Here is a 23,604-nt window from a genome sequence, read left to right on the forward strand (position 1 = left end):
CCTCTGCCTCCCTGAGCGCTGGGATTAAAGGCATGTGTCACCCCCCACTCAGCTGTACTCCTTATGTTTCATAAGGGCCCCACAAATATCAATAATGTATATTCTGTATGATCAGTCTTGACGATAACCAAGAAAACTTCCAAAATTTGCCAGAGAAGGTAACACACTGGAAAGAGGGTCTCCTTCAGTAGCTTTATCTCTAACCTCCATGAATTATGTGGACTCCTCTGGTCACCGCCACAACACCCGTACACAGCCACGGGCCGGCAGAGCTTCAGGTCAGCTGATTTTACTCTCTGATCTTGCGCTGCTATACTTATGTCATTTCACGAAAAACCCACTTAAATGTTCTAACACACCCTTTGACCAGGAGAGTAAGAGACTGAGACTTTAAGCATAAATTGCACCAATTTGACTCATCCAGTGGGTATTTCTGAAACCTCTTCTGCATGGAGTCTCCAGGAGGATTGGAGCAGCCCTCAGTATCACCTGACACAGATCCCGCAGCTGCACTTCCTTGAACTGGAATGTCCGTGTTCTTAAGATGCCTTTTAAAAACATACTACATGATTCTAAACCTCTTTTCAGACTTTGGTTTTTAAAGGGAGGAAAAAAAACTTGGAATTGCCAGGGTAAGTTACTTGAATTTCATTCATAGGAAATGAAAAGTCACTGAAAATTTAGTGGCTGGAATTTAGTAAGATCAATGTATTTCCAGGTTTAAGATAAAAACAAATAGAGGTTTTTACTAGTTGAGGGGATAGTGAAGAGAATCCAAAGCACTGAATTAAAAGCTGGGTACTGTATTAGGATATTGTATAAGACTTCAGATGATCTGATAATTTGTACATTTGGATGCTCTACAACATGCTCATATGACTTTATCCGGGTATTAGAGTTTGAGGTGTGTTCCCACCCTCTTCCAGATTCATGTGTTGATGTCATGACCTTCAGTATCTTGGAATGTCACCTTATTTGGGAATAGGGTCATTGAAAGTGAAGTTATTTAAAATGATGCTGTGTTGGAGTAGAATTGGTTCCTAATCATATAATTGCTCTCCTATAAAGAAAACAAATGTAGGTCTATGCAAGGAGACCACCATGTGAGGATGAAAAACAGAGGTTAGAGTAGTGGACTCCCAGTCTATGGCAACCTTGATTTTCACCTCCTAAACTTCTAACCATTAAGACAACAAATTTCTGTATTTTAAGCCATCCAGTCCATGATGTTCCACTAGGACAGCCCCAGGAACCTAACATACTAAAATGGGTTACTAGAAAATCATTAATACGAGAATGTAAGAGGGGAAATCTACTGAGATAAGGAGGAAAGTGGCAGCAGACAGCGCTTCAAGATTTTGGCATATTTGGTTCACTGAAAGAGATGTGTAAGAGACATGAGCACAAATTGGAATTTTTGTGTGATGGGGCGAGAAACATGGTCCCCATTAATTGAGTTGGAAAGCAGGGCATTATGTGAAAAGGACAGGACTCACCTTCTGCATGTGACTAATGAATCTGGACTTGAAAAGCATGCTTTCTCTGAAGCCTTAGGTGCAGAGAGGACCCAATTAGGCAAATTGAGTGAAATTCAGATAAGGAATTTATGAGAATGGAAGGCTAGCTTTGAAAAAAGATGAAAGGGAAGAAATGTACTTAGCTAGGCTAAGTGATGATTAAGTGGAATTGGACGATAAGGGACACATGTTGTAAAGAGGAGGCATCAAAGAAGAAGAAAAGTGATACAGGGAAAGATGCAAGGCCTGCACCAATTTTATTTTTATAAACAGGAAAGCATATTAGTGATACACTTAGAGGAAACATCTCTAACAAGATAACAAACGCTGAAGTCACAGAAATGAATAAATTAGATTACTGAATGTTTTAAAGTTTGGAACAAATTTTAAATATGCTTTAAAGGCAAAAAGAAATAAAAATGAGAAAAAAGTTTATCTATGACTGGTATGCAGTTAATAGATAGCTTTTATGAAGCAATCTTATGAGTAAAACTTTAAAATATTTAATTTTAAGTTAGGAATTTATAGGAAATGTTAATACATTAAGGTAGACAAATAGGTGAAGAGAGGCTTCAAGTAACTATCTCTCATATCTGCATTTTTCTTGTGTTAAGACCTGAAATGTTGGTCAGCACACAGTAAAACTGGTACTCTTGTATATAGCTTATTTTAATATAACTTTGAAATTATTTCTAAGAATTTAAATGTGCTTATGCTTTATTTCAGCCAATCAACTTGTAGGCAATTATTCTACAAAACCTCTCAAAATGTCATGGAGGAATGTGTAGCATGATGCTTCCTTGAGTAGTGATTTGGGTTGTGAAAAATTAGAAACAACCCAAGTGTCACTATTAATAAAGAAATGTCTAAGAGGTAATAAATAGCAAAGGATACCTAATGGGGATGGCACCAATGAATGGCAATGCAATCACTGCAGCGATGACGTTTTCTAATGCTTAGGACCTGGGAAGACATTTGTGACATATTTTTGAAGTGTAAAAAGTTAGGAGTCAGGTTGTGGGAATAAGCAAACAGTTATGAAAATGGTTGTTTAAAAGCCTTACTAATATTTACCATAGGTAGGTGAGAGTGGAAATAACTTTCATTTTATTTTGAACACATATGAGTCATTTGAAATAATTTCAGGGTACATGAAGTACATTTTTTGACCATATTTTGTCATAAAAGGATAAAGAAATCCTAATTAAGGGAGAGAAGGTCAAAGATATCCCACGACTGTTGGGAGAAAACAAGAGACCCATCTAAACACACTACCGGGCAATGTCCTTATAAGCTGGTATTTTATTTCTCAAGATCAGTAAACTCAAGATGAAATTTTACCTAGATAAATTCATTCCAATATATCTTTAGATATTACACATTTAAGTTTGGCATTCCATTGAAAATTTTATGATGCAAAGCAAATTTTCATTTCTCCAGCATGCTAGCTTAAGTTAGATGCTGAAAAACTAGATGAGGGCGGAGACTCGCTCACAAGCTTGCAAAATGACGAGTATATTCAAACCAATAAGGCATTGATTCCTTTCTAATTTCATTACTGATGCTGGGTGATAAAACACCTCACTTTATTTTGAAAAAAAAAAAAGACCAATAATGGATACAAAAGGCATATTTAGGTAAGGCTATTCCCTGAGAAAAGATCAAGATATTTCAGCTTGTGAAACTTTGTATATTCAGGGAAAAACTATGCTGTATGTGGATTAGCTATTGTCTAAGTGTATTTAGTACTTGCCCCCTCTCTTTGACTCCTGGTGACCTGCTCTTTTCCTTCTGGCTTCAGGCATGAACAGGTTACCAAGGTTTACATTGTCTCAGCACTCAACACTTGTGGTCACAGTGCTTAGGTATGGATTAAGATAACCAGATTCTTGGATTCAGTCCTGCCAAAAAGCCATGGTATGGAGAGTGAAGCAAACATCACTAGGAAATGTGTCCAAGAAAAACAATGTAGATGAAAACTGAGGAGGAAGGGAGACAACTGATAGAGAAGAGGCAAGCCAGGGCGCAGTGGGCGGGTGTGTCCTGGGAAGGGGTCCTCCACCCACTGCGCGTTCTAAAGCTTGCTGGGAGAGTTTACCATATACTTGTACCATGGCCATACTTCATTACAGCAGCTGAATACCAAGTGACATCAGAAAAAAGAAAGAGCGAGTGGAAGGAGCTAAAAGAAAGAGAGCTATATGCTTTTAAGGCCACCTCCCAGAGGAATTCCACAGGATATATTTAATTCCTACATTACAGGAACTATGACAAATTATGAATGTTGCCAAACAAGAAAGCTCAGTAGGAGTCAGTCACATGGGCAGTCTCTGCCCAGCACCCACCCAAATTCCAAGTGCCCTAAGAAAAGCAGGTATTCAGCATCAACCATATGATTTGTGCCAAAGGATTAGGTACAGTGACTTTTATCAGAGAATGCCAGACAATTTACTAATGTCCGCATCCTTAAATGCCAACCTATGGCCAACCTCCCTAAAGCTGGCAGTTTCCTCCGGCTATGCTCGCTCTTTGCTGAGCAGATACTGTGGGCTCATTCCCTAGGAGGGCTCTGAAGGCCATTCAGGCTACAATCCACTTTTAAGAAAGGCAGCTAAGAGTCTATTTCCACACCTGTCTGTCATTGCTTAAAGGACACCTGCCAGGGACAGATTTCCAGGCACTGTCAGACACCTATAAGAGTATCCAAGTGGTCCCAGTTGCCTGAGGGCAAGTCCTCCAACAAAGAGATGTAGTAGCTTATTGTGATGAGTGACAGCTCACAGTGAGAGTCAAGCCTAGAAGATGGACCTGGGCCCGAGGGGATGTAGGTGAAGGGCTGACAGCATCTGTTATGTCGCCCACTTTGGGACTGTGTATCCTCAACTGAAAATAGAGAATGGCCTTTCTGGAGATGAGCGAACTCGCAGAGTGTGAGCCTCATGCTGCCTGGAGCCAGATTTCCCACCAGGTGTAAAAGAGCTTTCCTTGGTGGCTTCGGATGACATCTGCACACAGGGAGAAGACAGCAGAAGATAGATTTTAAAAAGGCACACACACAGGAAAAAACAAGCTGTTGACTATGCTCCAGGCTCCCCTCGAAGCCAGCAGCTCTGCCATCTCTCCTTTGTTTTAATCAATGTGAATATCTCCTCCCTTCCCTGTGTATTTTGCATCTGCTGGTTTAATTTATCTTTGTGACTTGTAACTGCTTGACAAGGTCTTGCCTCTGTAAAGTAGACTGTTTTTATTATGTAATGAAGCTGCTATACCACGGGAACCTGATTCAGAGATATTTGAGGGTAAATTTTATTTCCTTTGAAGGTAGAAATGAGAATTCATAAGCCTCGGCTATTTTCTTTTCTCCTTCCTTTCTTTCTTTCTTTCTTTCTTTCTTTCTTTCTTTCTTTTTGACAGGGTTTCTTGGTAATCTTGGAGCCTGTCCTGGAAACTAGCTCTTTTAGTTCAGGCTGGTCTGGAACTCACAGAAATCCACCCTGCCTCTGTCTCACAGTTGCTAGGATTAAAGTTGTACATCTCCACTGCCCAGATTTTTTGTTTTGTTTATTTGTTTTGTTGGTTTATTTTCCATTAGAAACTTTGAAAATCTACAACCGTATCTACCATTTCCACCCACTTCACCAACAGCTTCTCTTCCAGCCTGTTTTTATAAGAACTGTTTGCATCTTAAAATTAATTAGGAATGAGAAAGTTCACATTTCAGTGTCCATAAACATGTTTTTAGTTTCATGGATAAAATGTATGTGGAAGTTTCCACTCTTTTGTCTGTATACCTACACAATACCATTGATTTTGTCTTTTGGCCAACATAACCTGAAAATCTTTATAATCTTAACCTTTTCCAAAAGTGTTTGCCAATTTCAATGCTTCAAAATAGTAAGAGAATAAAACAGATTTCCGAGGGAAAGAACTGCCTAAACATTAGTATTTCTAACAATCTTGTATAATATTGCACGTAAATCAACTTTAAAAAGTAAAAATTCCATCTGGATAGACATACATAGGTGGCTGAGCTGAAAAAACCATGATGACATGCAGTAGCAGGTGTGAGTTAATGGCAGTGACTGACAGTCACTGAGTGGACCCCGACATGGGAGTGTTTGAAATCTGTTCATGCTGTTATCTGCTTGCCCATCAGAAAACAGTGTGCAGCGAACATCCTTCTTGTGATAAAGCTGAGAGGAGCTGTTTGTCTATTGAAAACATAATAAGATGTACAAATCTAAAATTCTGACATTCCAGACTCAATTAACAAACATCGTTAGAGCATTTTTGAGAGGTTCATACTCCAGTGGGCACAGAGTTCACCGTGATCATCAGGGGAAATTTTGGTAAGTTGATGCAGGAATTGTTGCTATTTAAGCAAAGGAGAAATTTAAAAGTGAGAGAATTGTGATCTTGGACTCTGAAACCCTAGGAGACCATGAGCCTATGTATGTCTCTCTCTTGGGTAAGTATCCTAAGAACCATGTGTTAAATGAGACAGGAGAAAGAGTTACCTTCAGGCGGAGAAAAAGGTTCTGAAAGATTTGCAGAAGACATGTTGGAGATTTGTTTCACTTTACATTTCTGTCTCAGGACTAGACCTTGCTGTCTACATACATTTGGAAAAGCAATGAAAAATGTATTTTTATTACTGTTTGGCGTGGGAGGTCCTTCTGTCTATATTTTACTTTTATTGATTTATGAACAAGGAAACTGCCTTGGCCTGTTGATAAGGCAGAACTTAGGTAGGTGGGGAAAACTGGACTGAATGCTGGGAGAAGGAAGGCAGTGAGGGAGAAGCCATGGACTGCTGAGACAGACATGCTGAAACTTTGCTGGTAGGCCATGACCTCATGGTGATGCACAGATTACTTGAAATGGGTTAAATTGAGATGTAAGAGTTAGCCAATAAGAAGTTAGAGCTAACGGGCCAAGCAGTGTTTTAATTAATACAGTTTCTGTGTGGTTATTTTGGTTCTGGGTGGCTGGGATAAACAAGTGGCCTCCTCTAACAAATGTTAATGTTGGAGCTAGTTTAATTAATGAGGAGTGTTATAAAACAAAGATCTGTCATATAAATTTCAATGATTAAATCATGTCTTCTCTTAAGCTACTACATGAAACTAGTAACCATTCATGAAGCACCAGTGCTGGATTGTGTTTTTAAGGAGAATCTCTTATCCATGTGCTGTAGAAGAGAGAGGCCAAGTTAGTGATGAAGATCCAAAATCACAGTGATTTCCTTTTCCTGCTCCGTCTCCACTGGGAGGTGCTCTTTTGGATCCACAATGAGAAGGAACCCTAGAATCATGCGTACTTTGACTTAGAAACTTACTCTTCATATGCCTTAACTTGAGAAATTTATTGGGTCTTCAATTCAAGTTCCTAACGTGAGGATTCTGTGGAGTTTGTGTAATACATTATATATATGAAGTACCACTAATGCCCCTGTCATTCTTCCTAGATAGCTGAAGGTAAATAGAGGGAGAGAGCCTGCCCCTGTGATACCATCATCTGCCTGATAACATTTCCATATATGACTTGCCTGTCCTCAGCAAGTCATTATATCCAGCACAGATTGTGTTCAGTCTCCAGTGCATGATTGTTGCAATGTTCATTCCCACAAGAAATGATCCCTCAACTAAACACTCTATAAGGCTGGGCTCAACATGGTGAAGAAAGATACACCAAAAATTATGACAGCTAACGTTACTGAGTACTCATTGGGGTTGGGTCTATGTATTATTCTATATGTTCAACCAACCCTAAGTGATAGTTCATGTATTTTTCTCATTTTTTTTATATGAGGGAATGGGATGGGATCCCATTCTGGGGAATGGCCAAGCCTCTTTTCCTAAATAAACTCAAAGTGGTTATCAAAACAGAGCTAATAACTCTTACTCAGGCTGAGTTCTTGACCAGTGGGATACAGAAACTTCTGTAAAATCACTGATTATTGTCGTTGACTGTCAGTACCCACACAGCAAAGCATTCCACATAAAAGGAAAGGCCTCAAATCAGAGATGCAGAATTGCAGTAAAGATAGGTGTAGTACTATATACACAATGGACAGTCTTTTTGAACAGCAGTGATGATCCACATTGAAGAATCATAAAAACCAAGATTAGGCTAATGGTACATGCAGAAAACCTTCAGTGTCCTTAATGCAGCTCTTGATATCCAACTCAAGTCATGGTTTGTCGAATGGATTTGAGTTGTTTGAATGTTTGAGTAGGCTGGCTTTGAGAGATAACATTTAGTGCAGATGTAGAATGCATGCGTCAGTCAGAATTTTCTAGAGAAACAGAACCCGATAGATTGGCAGGCATAGGGATGTAAGATAGATAGATAGATAGATAGATAGATAGATAGATAGATAAATAAATAATGATAGGGACAGATGATGGTTAGTATATTAGGGATTTCTAGAATCATAAAATTTATGGAATGACTGTCTATATAATATATATGGGAATTTTATTGGAATAACTTATAGGTTGCAGCCCAACAATGGCTACTTGTGAGTGGACAGTCCAAGAATCGAGTAGCTTCTCAATCCTGTGAAGCTGAGTGTCTCAGCTGGACTGCCAGGATCTCGAAGGGGGAATGGATGAGCTGAGGGAGGTGAGGACAAGCGGGTGAAGAATACCCATTTCTTCTTCCATTGTCCTTATACAACATCCCAACAAAAAGTGTGACCCAAATTAAAGGTGTGCCTTCCAGTCTCAAGGTCTGGATTAAAGCTGTGTGTCATCCAGCCTCAAGATTCAGATGGAAGGTATGTTGTCTTTCTACCTCAACATCTGCATCCCAAGTGTGTTCCTCCATTTCTGAATATAATTCATTATAGATATAGTCAAGCTGACAACCAGGAATAGCCATCATAGATAGATAGATAGATAGATAGATAGATAGACAGACAGACGGATAGATAGGTAGACAGATACTGAGACTTTGGAGTACTAGCTTAGTTAACCATGGATGCTGAAAAATGCTATGATTTGCTGTCTGCAAAGGAGAAACTTCAAATCAGATGAAGGAAATCCTGTCCCATTACAAAGATCTGAGAGCCAGGGAAACCTTAATACTAAGTTCTAGGTAGGGCCAAGAATGAAGAGTACTAATGACAGGAGAAGATGGATGCTATAGTTATAGGAGAGAGAAAATCCGCTTTCCTCCTTTGTATGGTATATTTAGAACCTCTACAGATTGGATGGTGTTCACCTATCTTGGTGGGTGAGGTTTTATTTATTTCTTATTTATTTAAATTAAAATTAATTTTAATTAAATTTACCACCTATATGATAAGCTATAGTCTCTACCAAACAGCAGACACACACACACACACACACACACACACACACACACACACACACACACATAAATAGTCATTGCAATGTAGCAAGATGGAGGAGAGAAGTAACCAACTAAATTTTGAGTACACAGAGATGCTAAGATGTTGGTTACTGGTTATCCATGTAATATTGAATGCTTGAATTTTGATAGAGTCTGGATGAACATCATGGGGGATGATAACTGACTGATAAAGGTGAGATGATTGAATAAATGATGAATAAATGATCAAGAAAAGCAAAAACCTATGAGTTTAGCTCTTACAGCAACCCACAGTTTGATAGAGGAAGGATGGAAACGGGCAGCAATAAAGCAAGAGAACCCTTCACTGGGTTGATGGAACTAAAGAAAGCAGTGTCTGTTGTGCAGCCAAAAGAAGGCTGGGCATGAAGGGGCTAGTGCTGGACAGCGCTGACATCAGAAGTCAGGAAAGAACTGAGCAGAGGAAGGACTTGATGAACTGAGGTTTCTGGGGTCAGGTAAGAAAGGTTGAATGTAAAAGGGCAGGGCAGACCAGGAACCACTCAACCAGAATGTGGAGATAATTAGCATGAATGAACACCTTAAGGATACAGCCATCAAAAGAAGAGAAACTGATGTATTGGTAACACACTGTTTATTCATGTTTAAAAACAATGGGGGCATGAACAATTTCATCTGAGAAAATTTCACTTCCCAGCAATATTTTCTGGAACTTTCTTATCTTTTGTGGAAGATAAGCTGGTGGTAGAAATATATCTTTCTACTACCGCAAACTGAAATGTACAGCTCCCCCGTTGTCTTCCAATCACTGTTACCTTTACATTTTCCTGAGCTCGTCATCTTTCTCTGCTGACAGGAAGAAGAGAAGGAAACATGCTAATTGACTGAAATAAAAGTGGAATTTCTAAGGCTGCCTATCTACATCGTTTCTCTGCTGGCTTTTCATGGGTAACAGAGTGTCTAATGTTCAGGGACAAGAGGATTCAGACCACAGGGTGCCTGCCAGCTCTCCAGAGGGCAGAAACCCACATCTGCATGCAGAGAAATGAGGCCAGAAATAGGTTGCCAGATAAAAATGGAGCAGTGAGCTAGAGCTGTGCACTGTGCAAAGGAACCCGGGCTCCCGGTGAAGGGGGGAACTTGGACACTGGGTAGGTGGGGTGCATAAATGGCATTAGAGAGGGGCTAGGCAGTGACGTGATGTATTTTCCCAGTGTGCTCTGCCAAGGCAGCATGTTACTAATTGTGTAAAGTATGAGACCCAGTACCTCCTCTCTGCTCACCTTCCAAATTGCTTAGGCTTGCAGAAGGAAAATTTGGCATCCCTTCCATTCATTTCAAAGGATGAAAGAAAAGGCCAGGGTAGAGATGTATTGATCTTTGGAAAGGGCAAGTGCAGATTCAAAGGTCAAGGTGCTACTTCTGGACAGTTAAGATACAATGTGAAGGGCTGATCCATGGAAAAAATAATAAAATAAAAGCAAAGGAATATTCCATGCACACAGTCAATTCAACATCATTTTGTGACCCTTTTTAATAAAAGTAACATAGTATTATATATGTATCTATCCATATTATGTATGTATATGTTTGGGTGTACATATACATCTCCATATATGTACATATAGGTAGAAATTTATCATTATTAACTTTAAAATAGAAGTCAATTCCAGAAAAAATTTATTAACTGTAAAAATTTGAAGTATATGCATTTCCCTGTGTAGCTTTGAAATTAGAAAGAGAAATATATATCAAAAAAATTAAGGGGAGATGGAAAATAAGAATGAAAAGAATGATAAAAAAGACATAAAGCAGAAAATAGGTGTGTAAAGGGGAAATTAAGAAAAAAATGAGGGAGAAGGAATTAAAACTGGGTATGGGAGAAAATCCCATACTGACACTGAACTCATGTCTAGTGCCTATATCCCCACAGTCGGGAAAAGAGCTAAGAGGGCAGATGAGAGACACGGGAGACTGGAGGACTGAGGGTGATGAAGCCTTCTGAGACGAGCATGTTGTGAGCAGATCTTCCATTCTTACAGACTGCTCTGTGTGGTTAAGAGAATACATCCATACAGGGACCTTTCAAATGAGAATCAATCTCAAACAGCTTCTTCAGAATTTGAAATCTGTTATGTTTCATTTTCTCAGCAAAGTTTTGAAATGAAATGTTTGTTTCTTTGGGGCTCTTTGATGTCTCTCTTTCTAATTTTTGTTTTATTTTGTTTTGATTTTGGTTTCTTTCGAGACAGGGTTTCTCTGTATAGCCTTGGCTGTCCTGGAACCTACTTTGAAGACCAAGTTGATGTTGAACTCATAGAGATCTGCCTGCCTTTGATTCCTGAGTGCTGGGACTAAAAGCATGTGCCACAACAACTAGCCAAATGTCTCTTCTTACTTGTGAAGGAATGGCCACTTTTCAGAGGGTAGTCCCAGAATCTTAGTGACTCCAAATGTCATGTAGAAGATGGCTGCAGTTGGTTCATTCTGTTGGCTTCCTTTTTGATCTCTGTACTTTGCATATGTCTATGTGGGAATTATACATTATCAGATCCAACTGTCCCGCTCCCATCCTCCCTGCATCAGGCTTCCTATGTAGGCCACAACTCCATAAATACTTTTCTTGTACAGTGCCTCAGATTCTGAAAGAAGGATGTTGTCTCCAATCTGCCACTTAAAGTAACCTCCACTGAAACAAACTAAATCCATTAGCATGGTGCATACTGTCTCAATGCTAGCCAAAAACTGTGTTTACCTTTTTTTATATAACTATACAACACCTGAGTCTTTCCTAAATAGGTTACATGCTGACCACAAACTTCTGAACAATTAAATATCCTTATGCCACATGTATGTAATTTTATTTTTTGCCATTTTAAATAGATCTGAATTACATTTTCTCTCTCTTAGATGACTCCCACAAGGTACAACAAACATGTTCACAAAGGGCCAATCCAACACAGTTTGTCTCCCAAACAACTTCTGAGAAACAATTGGGTGCGTATATAACTGCCTATTCAGCACACTCTGCATATTTATATATGCATCTATGCTTTAGAGATGAACTCTTTCTTGGCCATTGAGAGCTAGCACTTTGCGTTCTTGTAGCACATTGTTCTGCAAATACTATTAATACATGAAGACTCTTCTATCATGTTCATACACAGATTTTTTTAAATGATGTTTTCTTAACCCTGATCTTACTTCCTGCCATTATTTTATCTTCTGGGCTACAGTTTGGGACTCTCTTAGACAACAGAACCATTACCCATCCTAGGCTGACACACTGAATTGTCACACAGGCTGAAGCAGTCAAAGTGATTTTAAGATACCACCAAGAACAAACAGAGGACAACAAGCAATTTGAATTGTTAGAACACTAACCTTAAGAAGTGTGCCATAAATTTTGTGAAATTCTATAGAATTGACCAACAGTTGGATGTGACAGAGAGCTGGAAGGAACACTGGGAAAGCCTGGAGTGACGTGAAAGTGGCAGCTTGCTAAGAACGGTGAAGAGCACTTATCTTCAAAGGGACTAAGTTACAGTGATGGGTTCTTATTCTACTTTGTTTTGTGCTGGAAAGTGCTCCCCGCTCCACAAATGCTACATCCTCCTACACAGATTTTGTGTTTTGAGTAGATACAGACAAAGTATGGACTGCATTTGGTTTCCATATAAAAATGTTTTATTGGAACATAAAGCATCTAATGCCTGAGTGCGGGGCTGGGTGCTTTTCTTTTAAAACAGTGGAGGCAGGCATTGTGGCACAGACTCCATGGTCCATAAAGCATATAGGATTTACCATCCGCTCCTCATTCTGAAAGTTTGCCAGTCCTTAAGGTACAAATCAGTATCAAATGTTTCACTAAAGAAGCTAAAGGCAAGTAGCAACTCAGACTCTGAATGCTAGAAAAAAATAAATCAAGTTTTGCTATACCTTACTTAAAACATCTTAGTGTTACAGAGGATCTTAGATGTCATGAAGCTCACCTCCCAGCTAACCAGAATGCCGGTAGGATGTTGTCTTCCTGCTTCATGAAGAGGCTGAGCTGATGAGACTGAAAACAATAAACACTCATTTGCTTATTGAGGGACTCATTTGTCCTCTTAGGAGAACTGAGAATGCAGCTGGCTTATAACTAAGGGTGACAGGGACACCAAGGAAAGCCACATGTGCTTCTGCTGAAGTCTACATGTTCATGGCCCAGTGCTCTTTAGCTGTAATTGATAAGAAGGTAGACATCACACATTGTATCTTGAGTTGTAACCTTTCCTCAGAGTAGCCAGCCATGCGCTGGAATACTGTGTCTTGATGCTGGCTAATGGCAAAGAACCAGAGCTCCCATCAGCCGAGCTGTCACAAGGATAGCCAACTCCATACAGTACAGTGTTCATAAACTTTGGCATTTGATAGGTGTACTAAGGGTATCTTTGCCTTATGATATTGGGATGCTAACTCATCCTAAGTTTAGGAGCATTACACACACACAAACACACATGCACATACAGACACACACATACACGGTTTAGGAGAAAAAGAGGATTTCCTTTTAAAATAGTTAGAAATTGACTTTATTTATTTGAGTCTTTCATGTTTTTAAATTTTTCATTGTATATAATCCTATGGGAAATAACATTTTTATACAAGTATCTATTGTTCATTGATTATAATCACCCAACACTTTCCTCTCTCACCATCCCTGTTAGTCCCTTTATTTCTCTATAATATTTTCACTTTAATGCCACGTACACACATAATTTTATTTATCTATTTAAAATCTAAAGCTTAATTTACTTAAAATTATTATTTTTAGTTGTACCAGATTTTCTGTGAATGATATATCTTTATTGTGTGTGATGATGAATGTACATGTTCTTTGTTGCTCTGTGGCTGAACACCTAGGGTGGCCCCATAACTTTACTGTTCACAGTGTGGTATAAACATTGCCATGAAAGTATTTTTGTGACAAGTTGACATAGAGCCCTGTGAGTGAGGACCAAAGTGTGATAATCTGTAAATTAGTGAGCATTTTTTAGTGGGAAGGTAAATAATTCACAAAGAAAGAAGTTTAAAAAGAGAGAAAACACAGGTCCTGAATCATTGACCCATGATGTCTAAAGAATACAGTCTCTTTCACAGGTCAGTTACTGCCTTTATTTTCTATTTCTGTTCATTTTTATTATGCTCCTTATTGAGTTCTCACTTATTTAGGATATACCTTTTCATTTCAGATCTCATTTAAAAATAGACCAGTTTTCTTACATGTGCCAATTGGAGTAGAGGACTCCAACATAGACAAGAACAACAACAATAAAAATAAACAACAGCAAATTGAAACAAAACAAAAAACCAAGAATGACAACAAAAAACCCACACATAATATTTTATGAAAAGATCCTCTGTGTGTGTGTGTGTGTGTGTGTGTGTGTGTGCATGCCTGTGTGTGGGGGGGATTTATTGGAATGGCTTATAAACGGCAGTTCAGTTGATCCACCGATTGCTAACTGTGAATGTAAAGTCCAAGAATCTAGTAGTTGCTTAGTCCCACAGGCTGGATGTCTCTGAAGGTCTTCTGTATATACTGAAATTCTGAAAAAGTGGGCTCCCATGCCGGTGAAGGAATGGTTGTACTAGCAAGACGAGGGCAAGTAGGCAAAGAACAAAAGTTTTCTTATGTGTCCTTATATAGACGTTCAGCAGAAGATATGGTCCATATTTAAGGTATGTATTCATGCCTCAAGATTTGGATTAAAGGCTTGTTTCTTCCCCTGTCAAGATCTGGATCAAAGGTGAGGAGTATCTTCCTATCTCAAAGGTCCAGAATAAAAGTGGATTCACCTACTTCAGACCAAGTAGAAAATCTCTCACTGTTGTGCCCTCCATTTCTGGATCACAGTTCATGCCAGATACAGTCAAGTTGATAACCAAGAATAGCCTTCATGCCTCACATGAAGTTAATCTGACACATTTTCTCTGATGACTCAGAAGATGGAACAAAGCCAGGGGTGCCAGTTGTCACTGAGCAAACATAGAAATTTACTAGACTTGGTCTTCGGTTGTCTTTTGTGTTTAATCCAGGCAAGTTTTTAGTTGGATTTTGTTGTCATCGATGTAAAGATGGTCCTTGCCTACACTGAGTTCCATGTGGAGCAGTGATCTCCTATCTTTCATCCTTGTCTTTAAGTTCAATGCAAGTCAAGGTAATGTCTTTGTTTTTGTATGAATACGTTTTCAGCCCTATATTTTAATATTTGCCTTCTAGGACGGAAAGTAAACACCTTATGAAACACTAATGATTCATCTGTTAGCAGACAGTCTCCAGAAGAATTTGTTTTGTCTGGACTAGACAATAAAAATGTCTGAAGGTTATACACTATTTGATTTAGGTGTAGGAAATGGTCATAATATTGAGAGAATTCTATGGATAAATTGAGATAACATAGACATCATAAAATATTGATTTCATAAATAATTATTGTTATCTTTTATTGCTAAGCTCTCAGAATGCAAAAGGGAGCAAGACTCTTGTGGAAGTGAGAAAAAATTAACAAGTGACTAAAATAATTACAAAGTAGAATAAATGTCAAGAGAAATTTGTTGAATATTAATAATAAAGGAGTGCAGGGTGGGTTAGTTTCATAAGACCTTTCTGAGAAAATGAGATTATAAAGATCTTGTTCTGGGAAAAGTGGGCATGACAAGTAGTCCTGGCTCAAGGAAATGCATGTGTAGACGTTCTGAAATGTATCAAGGCACTGAAAGAAGCCCAACATCTTTTGGACCTTGTGATCAAAAGCAAGAGAACCAAAAGATGAGGGTCTAGCTTGGGCCAGGTGGTGTAGAACTTTCTGGAGGACAAGGCCATGAGTTGTCAGGCAGAAGGGAATGTGTTCTCTGGTTTATGTCTTCAGAAGATCCCTCCTGGTTCTGCTAATATGTGATGTGAGTGAGTAGGTGCTTAGAAACAAGATGGCAGCAAGAAGTTGTGTCAAGTGAGCACTGTTGGGGACGTACACTAGGCTAGAAGGACACAAGTGGAGAAACAAGGGATGTTTAGATTAGAGATGGGATTATGATGTATGCAGAAGGAAGCAGAAAGCATCAATTATCTTGAATAGCTGAGTGAGTCCCTGAAGAGCTAGTTGTGTGTATGTAAATTATGCAATATTTTCTACTCTTGTTACTTTGTTTTACTCTTATTTTTAATAAATAGCTTTGTATTTTTATAAGAGATAGAAGCTTCCTGTTCTATTAATTTATTTTCTTAGCTAGAGGAAGACAGTTTGACTTTATAAGCATATTGATTTGAGGTTTTATTAGGCTTGGAACTTTGTAACCTCTTTAATTACATCATGTCATTAAAAAGAGCTGGCACATTTTGTTTGAATGAAGTGAGTGTTTCATTCATAGTAGTTGGCATGTAAGTGACCTATCTCTTCAGAAAATTGCTTAGATATCTTACATCTAGTGTTTATCTTTTATATAAGACTTCATAAGTTTCATGATCATAATCTTCATTCTTTATGTTTCACAGTCTCTGTTAAAACAGATACAACTTTATAATGGCACTTTCTACACCTTTGTCTATCCATTTGCAGAATAGATGTATAGTAATATGATAAAAAGATTCATAAACTATGTCAATACAGATTCTACTATATTTTCTTGTTCAGATGTTAGAAAAAATTGCTCAAAGACTTTGCCATAATATTTGCATCAGTTTGAAATTTTGTTTAAGGTATGTACTTGCAGGCATTAATAATAAAGGTTCTGAAGCATATGTTGTCTGCATAAGTATGGAATATTCAGGATGCTTGTGCATATCATCTCTAATTCCATGCCTTTAGGAAGAGTTTCTGCCTGAAACTATTCTTAATATAATGTAGGTGCTTTCCAGATGTTCATGGAACAAGTCAGTGATTTTCTTTTGGTAATTATTACACGTGGATAATTACTGGCCACTTCTTTGTGCTGATGCTAAAATTGTAAAAGGCCTTCTGATCTAAAAAAGGTTAAACATAAAAACACAATCTAGTATGTCTACCTAATGCAATACTGTTTTTCAATAAAAGAAATAATGTACAAACAACTTCTAAAAGTCAATAAAACAAGCATCATAATTTAAAAATGGGCAAAGAACTAAAGCATAAATGTCTTTAAAGAAGATACCCACAGATAGCCAATAAGTCCATAAAAAGATGACTGACTACACTAATCATTTGGGGAAAGCTGAATGAGATGAAATCTCATTATACAGTAGGATGTGTACTATCAAATAACATGGAATAATGTTGGCAAAGATAGAGAAGTTGTACAAACATTTTTGGTAAAATATAAAAGGTTGAAACCATTGTGAAGACCAGTTTGATAGTTTCTTAAAAATTAAAATTAGAATGGTCCTAAAACTCATTCCCCTTTGCCCTGAAGTTTCCATGAAGGCTGGAGGGAATAGGCACTCTGTTTCTCATCTTCAAAGGGTAAGAAAAGATTGCATTTTTACTTCTCAGTTCTTTCCTACTCTTTTGAGACTTGGTGAAAAGAGTAGAAACTTGCCCAACAGTTCAGTGCTGCACTCAACCTCTGTCAGAGAAGGTTTCTTTTATGTTTTTGTTGTTTTGTTTTTACAGTGGACAGCAGCCAATGAAGAGACAAAGGTGATCAACAAGCTGGGAATAACTCACCATTGAGTTCTCAGCCATACATGCCGCATCTATAATAACTTTCTCAAGGCTTGGGTAACAACATTAATGGGTGGGTGGGTAAATGTAAAAACAGAGGACAAGGAGGAGTGTTCTGAAATTCTGTCTTCTGGATGTGGCATGATCACAGTACTGGTGAGTTCATAGCAGTTATAGTTGCCTGTAAGACTGCACTAGATCAATTCCTGCAATGATGGGGAAGGAACCCATAAGCCTTGACTCCAGATGAAGACCTATTGGCAACTGATGGCCACTGTGGATGAGAGACACTTTACTTGGGAATGTGGCCACTGCCAGTTTACTTATGTTCATTGAGGTAGTATTGATGTGGGAGTCCCCTCTGTGTGCTGTAATTACCATTAATTAATAAAGAAACCGCCTTGGCCTGTTGATAGGGTAGAACTTAGGTAGGTGGGGAAGATGGAACTGAATGCAAGGAGAAGGAAAGAGTCAGAGAGACACCATGGGGCCGCCTCCAGAGTCAGACATGCCGAATCTTTGCCAGTAAGCCACTGCCATGTGGTGATATACAGATTACTAGAAATATAAGAGTTAGCCAATAAGAAGCTAGAGCTAATGGGCCAAGCAGTGATTTAATTAATACAGTTTCTGTGTGGTTATTTAAGGGCTAAGCTAACCAGGCATCCAGGACAAACAAGCAGGCCTTCCTCCTACATAGTACTAATTGTACTCAGTGTCTACAATGAAAAGGAAAAAAAAAGATGATGTGAAGGCAGAAAAGGAATGTGTTGAAGGATCAAGGGAAGAGGACAGGGGGTGTTATATTGATTTGGTCAAAATACATTATACATATTTATGAAACTGTCAAAGGATAAATAAAATATTAATTGAAAAATATGATAAATTAACAATGAAAAAGGAAGAAGAACAGCAAAAAGAAGAAACAAAAACAAAACACAAACTAGAGAGGTACTTAACCTTTTTCCTTTGCAAAAACAGCTTTCTATTATTTATTGGAGTGCCACAGCTATTGCTTGTCATATTGAACATAAGGATCTTAATGATATAATAGTATCAACAGAACCAGATTCAAATCCATTCAATTACACACAGGTAGGAATACTGGAGAGGGTGAGAGAATGAGAATGAAAATCAGAAATCAAAGACCAGAACAACTAATGGCAATTCCTAGGAAATACACTATCTCACAGCTCACTGGTTCTTTAAAATTCAATGTCTTTTCACCCCGATGATTCTAAAACATTAAGTACTTCTTCCTTTGTCTTTCATATTAACAACATCTTCCATGTTTCCAACTTCCAGTTTGAAGATACCACTCTTTATTCATGCATTTCCCATGAGTCCTCTTCATTAAGAAGTGGATTCCACCCTCAGCTTGCTCTTTTTCCATCAAGTGTTTTTTCGGGCTTCTCCTCTCAAAGCTGGATCCACATGAGGGATTACTTCACAGTCTCTCTTTATAACTGACAGGCCATCACTTCTTTGCTATAATCTGCCTTCTCTCTCCAAGGTTGTTTGTGTTGCCACCTTCAGAAAGAAGGATGTGACTCCTCCGTGGAGCTCTATGGGGGCAGAATGAAGATTAATAGTGGGGAATAAGAGGAAGAAAAATTGTATCAGTTTGTGGAGGCCCTTTCTAATAACTATAACTACACACCAATCCCTGGAAGTGTCCAGGTAGGAGCTGGTCATTTGTCATTGCTGCTAGCAAAGGGATGTTGGGTACTGTAGTGTCATAGCAGAGAACTTAGTCTTCCCAGGTCCCTCCCAGCTCTATGAGTTCGTCATTCAGAGAGGATATTTTTTCTCAGTATTTTTCATTTTGAAAATCTAAGCAAACGGGCTAAAAATTAAAAAAAAAATTAAATAAAAAACCTCTTTGGCATGGTCCCCAAGTGACCCCTACCCAGTCTTTCGGGCACTTCGCAGTTTGCAATAGCAGGCATCAGTGCTTTCACAGTTCAGGGCAATAAAGGATTCTAGATATGCCTCTAAGTCTCATCTTCATTTGCTACTTTAAAAACATTTAAGACACATTGACATGAAAAGCTAAAGGATCACATTGGTGTTAAAAGGGACAAAAGTGAATTTTATATCGTTCTAATTTCTCATTCTTTTCTCATCTGCCTTCACATCAAGTTGAAACTCAATTTCTTATGTATCTCTACAACTCTATTGAATTTTACATTTGTGGGTTAAAGGCTCTTTTAGATTAGACAGCATTAGATGTATTCCTGCATCCCCCTCTCCTGTTTTAGTTTATAGGAGGCAGCCATTTTTCTTTCCCTTTGGAAATTTCCTGCTATGCTATCTTAACAGAAGCTCTGTTCTAGAGAGCTTTTTTCTTTTTTTTTTTAAATTCTGCATGATTGAATTCTCAACCTTATAGCTAATATGGAATAACATGGAGACTGAAAATTCTTCCCAGACAGCATAAAATGCAGAATAAGACTGAAGCATTTTTTCTGTGCTGACGTAAGATAGATGTTAACATTTCAAAGGTGGAAATTATATGCTCTTGCAAAGATTTAATGCATGGTTTGAGGGCGCATATATGACCTAGGATAATCCTAAGAGCTGTGGGATGGGAGGGGCTTGCTCACACAGTGTCAAAATGACCTCAGTTGTTCATTAGGCACAGAATAAATGCCCTGGATGTTAAACACTAACCTCATAAAGGCTTTCATAGCCAATGTCACATCTAGATTGGTATTGCTAGAACATCCGTTGTGGAATAATGCATGCCCTTTACCAGCTTAGTCATTACAGGACAAAGGACATTAGCCATGCAAAGTACCAGTGCAATGGCAGGTATGCTGAAGACATTCAAGGCAAATCAAGCCTTCCCTTCCCTCCCCCACAACTAACTCACTATCTTTCTATTTTGCTTAAGCTCTTCTGCAATAAATAAGCATGAGATGAAATAGAAACATCACCCTTGCCATTTCCATTCCTTTGAGGTGGAATATGAATTGAGCTTTTCTTGATAGGTTTATTTCACACTATCTGTTCAAATGCAAGAGCTGTGAGAGGGACCCATAACACAACACAACACACACACGCACAATGCTGTATCAGCCTTTTATATAGTTTTATAAAATCATTAAACCTTTAACAAAACTGCACAGACTATTTGCGTTTTTTAGCACTGTCATTTTTCAGCTTCTTTCTTTCCCAGGAGTCAAATGTACAGTTCTCTACTCCCTTAATGTCTCTGTTAAATAAAAAAGCAGCGAGCATTGCACACAGCACTTTCCATTGTCACTAAACATACATGCTCTTACCTACCTACTTGTAACAAAGGTTGCCTTATATATTTTTACCCCTGGTATCCAGCATCTTCACTTATTTCCAAGGCTACTTATTTGACTGACGATAAAAACCTGAGAACAAATTTGTGATTTCTGTGTCTGTCTTGGGGGGGGAGGGGAGGTTGAATACTACTAAACTAGTCTTGAAAGAAGCTAGCACCAACCTGCATGCTAGCACCCCACAAACTCCGGCAGCGCATTACAGCTCTAGTCTCTTGATTACAGACCTAAGGAAGCTATGTGTCCCACTTTCCCTGTCCTAACAGTCAGAAGACAACAGAGTCACAGACAGCTCATGCTCCCTCTGCCAAGGAGTCCCACAAGAAGACTACCTGGAAGGCATACAAGTTTTTGAAGTGAAGGCATAGGGAGTGGGTGAAGGGAGGTTGGGGAGGAACTGGGAAGAGAAGAGGGAGGGGAAACTGAGACTGGGCTGGGGAAATTTTAATTAATTGATTAATAAAATTTTTAAATTTACTATCTTAAAATTAATAATTTTTTTTAAAAAGTGTATCCGCCCTTCCTACATCTCTACCCTCCCACTCCCCCAAGAGCTCTCCAGTCTTTCCTTCCTCCCTTCTCACTCCCCCTCTCCCCTTCCCCCATCTCCACCCACACCCCTACCCCTACCCCCATGCTCCCAACTTTTGCCCAGTGATCTTGTTTCCTTCCAATTTACAGGAGGATCTCTATATATGTTTTTCTTTGTGTTCACCTTCTTATTTGGCTTCTCTAGGCTTGCGAACTATAGGCTTAATGTCCTTTGTTTATGGCTAGAGTTCACTAATGAGTGAGTACATACCATATTCATCCTTTTGGGTCTGGGTTATCTCACTCAGGATAGTGTTTTCTATTTCCATTCATTTTTTTTGCATGCAAAATTCAAGATGCCATTTTTTTTTTCCGCTGAGTAGTGTACTCTAATGTGTATACATTCCACACTTTCTTTATCCATTCTTCAACTGAGGGGCATCTAGGTTGTTTCTAGGTTCTGGCTATTGCAAATAATGCTGCTATGAACATAGTTGAACAAATGCTTTTGTAGTATGATAGGGCATCTCTTGGGTATATTTCCAGGAGTGGTATTGCTGGATCCTGAGGTGGGTTGATTCCCAGTTTCCTGAGTAACTGCCACACTCATTTCCAAAGTGGTTGCACAAGTTTGCATTCCCACCAGCAATGGATGAGTGTTTCCTTTACTCCACATCCTCTCCAGCATAGGCTATCATTGGTATTTTGATGTTAGCCATTCTGACACGTGTAAGATGGTATCTCAAAGTTGTTTTGATTTGCATTTCCTGATTGCTAAGGAGGTTGAACATGACCTTAAGTGTCTTTTGGCCATTTGAACTTTGTCTGATGAGATGAAGGAAGGGTGGATATAGGAGCAGGGAAGAAGATATCTACATTAAGGTATCCCTTTTAGGGTTGGCAAGAGACTTGGCTCTAGAGGGGATACCAGGTGTCCATGGGGATGTCCCCAGGTAGGTCCTTGGGCAGCAAAGGAGAGGGTGCCTGAACTGGCCTTGCCCCACTATCACACTGAAGATTACTTCAAATATCACCATAAAATCTTTGTGATAGAGACAGAGACCCTCATCAGAGCAACGGACTGAGCTCCCAAAGTCCAGTTGAAGAGCAGAAGGAGGGAGAAGAAGAGCAAGGAAGTCATAACCACAAGGGGTTGGTCCACCCACTGAGACAGTGTGCCTGTTCTAAGGGAGCTCACAAAAGCCAGCTGGACAGGGACTGAAGAAGCATGTGATCAAATCAGACTCTCTGAATGTGGCTGACATTGGGAGCTGACTGAGAAGCCATTGATAAAAGCACTGGGACTTGTTTCTACTGCATGTACTGGCTTTTTGGGACCCTAGTCTATTTGGATGCAAAGCTTCCTAGGCCTGGATATAGGGGAGAGGGCCTTGGACTTCCCACAGGGCAGGGTTCCCTGCCCTCTCTTCAGGAGGGATGGGGAGGGAAGAAGGTGAGTAGGGGAACAAGAGAGGAATGGAATTAGGGGAGGAAGTGTAAATTTTTTAATTGAAAATAAATAAATAAATAAATAAATAAATAAATAAATAAAGTGAACTGAGTTAAGTGTGAGTCAGCGAAATTGTCTTAAGGATGAGCAAGTGGTGCCGCTTCCTTTCATCCACTGGAAAAAATTGACTATTTTAAAATGGGATGGATATTTCTTAACAAACATAGTAAATATTCAAATCAGACAATGAACCAAAATAAGAAGTGGAAAGTAACTACTGTTTCAGAAGGGGAGGGGATGGTGGCATCTCACTCCAACTGGCACTTGGACACACTGACACCTTCCATTGTTTGATCTTTGTTACTACATGTACATTGAAGATCAGAAGGATGGGACCAGACTGCCAAGAGTGTGGAGTGGTAACAAAAACCCACATATTCTCCAGTCTTGGTATCTGGTGATTGTTTTTGAAAGTTAAACACTGAGAGTCTAGAGCCTGCAAGAACTTCAAGAAACTTTGATATAAGGAAATTTCATTTTACTTCTATTCCATTTATTTTCTTTTTTTTTCTTTTCTTTTTTTTATAGTTTTTTTTTAAATTTATTTATTTATTAAGGATTTCTGCCTCGTCCCCACAACCGCTTCCCATTTCCCTCCCCCTCCCCCGATCAAGTCCTCCCCCCCTCAACCTACCCCTGGATCCAGCAATACCACTCTTGTGAATATACCCAAGAGAGGCCCTATCATACAACAAAAGTATATGCTCAACTAT

This window comes from Microtus oregoni, unplaced genomic scaffold, assembly GCF_018167655.1.
Source record: "Microtus oregoni isolate MIOR12 unplaced genomic scaffold, Mior012 000023F_ref0000262, whole genome shotgun sequence".
In the NCBI taxonomy this organism is placed as follows: domain Eukaryota; kingdom Metazoa; phylum Chordata; class Mammalia; order Rodentia; family Cricetidae; genus Microtus; species Microtus oregoni.